We start from the raw sequence: 3,439 nt of genomic DNA on the forward strand, positions 1-3,439 counted from the left end.
GAAATTTTGAAGGAAAAAATATGTTAAATAATATAGGTATATATCTAATATATTTACCTAATAAAACGCAACAATAAATGGACAACAACAAATGGTCAAGTGATGATTCCACTCTTTGAATCCTCAATATAAGCCACAATTCAAAAGTTTGTAAAATAAACAATATCCATCTAGTACATAAATCAGGAAAAGTTTTAAATTAATCAAAATAACACTTCACTAGAACAAATGTCAAGCGTGTATGGGGGGGGGGAGGGGACAGCAGAAGCAATAGAAAAATTAGGTTAATGATTAAATAAGAGAGAAAAGAGAATGTAAAGGGAATAAGAATGTATTTGAAATGGTGGAAATATGCGTCTGTTTCAAATTTTGGGAATAGACGTGGCTTTAAAAATTTTAATTTCTTTAATATTTAATGTATTATTTTGAAATTAGTATATAATATATATATATATATATATATATATATATATATATATATATATATATTTATCGAATTGAATATTTGTAATCGAATACGAATCGAATAATTTCGAATACAATTATGAAAATTCCGAATCGAATATCGAATCGAGCAAAAATATTCAATTTGTTTACAACCCTACCTGTAACGTATTCCATCACTCATTCCTCCTTGATTTCTTAATGGCCTGGATATTGTTGTCCCACCAACTGTGAGTTTGTTTTTATGTGCACCCTCGTGGCTCCTGCTTCCATCATCACCTTTAGTGCTTTGATAATAACCTCGTACTCAGCTTCGTTGATTGACAACTGCCTTCCTTCATATTTGACCCCTATTTGAATTATGTCTCCTTGTGGGGACACTATGTGCATTCCTACTCCTGCCTCTTCTTTGGTGACAGATCCATCTATGTGTGCGACCCAGGGCTGTTCTGGCTATCCTCTGGTGGTTTCTTGTATGAAGTCTGCCAAGGCCTGTAACTATATGGCGTTTTGTGGCTCAAAATCCACGTTGTATTCCCTAGTTCGACCCGCCCATTTGATTATTCTTCCTGATAAGCCAGGCTTGCCCAAAATTGGTCGAAATGGCAATGACGTCCGCACCACCATCTTGTGTGATAGGAAATACGGTCTTAATTTTTGCGCTATTATCATGACAGCCATAGCTGATGTTTTTTGTCATGGTGTAGTTTAATTCAGGGTCTTGTGATGTATGCCTAATTGTTCTGATTTTAGGGGTTTGCATGTGCTTATTTGAAGTTAAAAATCCTGGAAATTGGTGCGTTTATGGTTTGTTTTATGCTTTGCAGGAGATTTTGATTTTATAGATGGAAGAGTGTGATTTTGGAGATTATGGGTCAAAATTGCGTACTTAGGCCCAAAATTGGTGTTTAGAGCTAAAAGTCCACAGAGCAGAGCTGCGCGGATAGCTCTGTATTAGAGCAGAGCCGACATGCATAGTGAGAGCTGACCATCTCCAGAGCTGAACTTCACTATCAGAGCTGAAATCTCCAGAGAAGAACAAACTTGTCAGAGCAGAGCTAAATCATCAGAGCTGACTTATGCGCCAGAGTGAACTTGACAGAGCAGAGCTAAAGATCGATAGAGTCAACATATTTTGCCAGAGTCAACATATCCAGAGCTGACTCCCAGCTCTGCTATACTTTTCAGAGCTCGCTAATTCCAGAGCTAACTTCCAGCTCTGTCATACCTTTCCAGAGACGAATTTCCAGAGTTAGCTAATCTACGCTAGAGCCAAGATAACTTGCAGAGCACGATACAGCTGGGCTTACCTTTGAATGCATGATTCTATTTCCTTAAGAGTCCAGTTTTGCAAGGTGAGTTTGATGATGATTAGGATTGGATTGAAGTCTATAAAAGGGGGCTTGAACGTGAATCAAGAAAACAATCCTTCTGCCTCCGGCACTTAGTTAGACTTAGTTAGATTAATCTTTGCCCTAATCTTTTGTTTCCGCCTAGGTAGCCAAAGTTTAGGTTTTTATTGCTTTCATAGTTCTTAGTTTCGAATATTTGTTAGTTTATTATAGTTCTTTCAATACACGTTTTAGTTAGTTCTTCGTTCGAGTTGTAATCACGTGACAGATTTGCTTCTCGCGAAGATTTCGGTATTTCTTAATCAAGTTTATTTATTTGCTTTTATTTGCGTTGTTTAAATTATGCTTTCCTTTAAATTATGCAATTTAAATTCTGCACTTTAAATTATGCTATTTCAGTTATGCACTTTAGTTCCATGCCTAGTTTAGAAGATTTAATTTAAAGTTATTTAAATTCTTAGTTGCTTTTAATTGTTTAATTTTTGCCTAGGTTTTATAGTTTCTTATTGCTTACGTTTTTATGCTTTGTTTTTTTCTGCCTAGTTAATAATTCTTTTCGCCTAGTTAATTTAAGTTTAAGTTTTTAAGTTTAAATTAACGTTAAGTTTACTTTACAAGTTTTAGTTTAATAATCTAAAGTTTACAGCTTTCTCGTGACATAGTTAAAAGCCCTTTAAGATCTTTCTTGAGAGACGACATTGGGTTAACTTACCACTGCTAGAGTGTCCTTGTCCTATTGCAAGTCAATATAGAGGTGTTCTTGTTCAGTCACCTTGCATTACCCCGCTGATAAAATAGATCGATTTTTGTTGCCCATCTTCTTCCTTGACGAAGACGGAACACAGTGAGCTTTTTCCTACCGCAAAATATAGATATAGGGTCTCCCCTGCTACGGGTTTGGTTAGAACTGGCAGCGTTGCGAGGTACTCTTTTAACTTCTGAAAGGCTTGTTGGCACTTATCATCCCATGTGAATTGTTCCTTAATACTTTAGACTTCGATCAGCTGAGCGTGAGATTAATCAGCTCAGGGCTATAACTCTCCCATTGAGTTTTTGTATCTCAATGATGTTTTGAGGTGGGGACATCTCTAAGATAGCTTTGACCTTATTCTATTCCTCTTGGCGTAACTTGGTAGCCCAAAAACTATCATGTTTTAACACCAAAGGCACATTTTGCAAGGTTGAGCATGAGGCATGTTGCATTATAAAAAAAAGACTTCTTCTAGGTTGCTTGGATGTGATGTCTCCTTTGGGGCTTTTCACTAGCATATCATCTACGTAATTAGCCATGTTCTTCCCAATTTGGGAAAGATTTTATCCATCATCCTTTGATATGTATGTTGCACCTGCGCTCTTGAGTAGGGCTGGCAATTTTTGACACAACACGAAAACACGACTCGAAACCGCATGAAATTAATGGGTTAGTAACACGCACGATAAGGTTTGGGTCCTTATCGGGTCAACCTAATAAGGACCTGATAATTTTGTGTTTGGGTTCGGGTCGGATTCAAGTAACCCGATAGTGATATTATTATTTTTATTAAATCAAATTAGATCGTGTTGTTATCAAGTCATAATTGGATCGTGTCGTTATTTTATCGTGTCAAACTGATTCAAATCGTGTTGTTATCAGGTCGTTATCA

Source organism: Salvia miltiorrhiza, chromosome 8 (assembly GCF_028751815.1).
Source record: "Salvia miltiorrhiza cultivar Shanhuang (shh) chromosome 8, IMPLAD_Smil_shh, whole genome shotgun sequence".
Taxonomy (NCBI): domain Eukaryota; kingdom Viridiplantae; phylum Streptophyta; class Magnoliopsida; order Lamiales; family Lamiaceae; genus Salvia; species Salvia miltiorrhiza.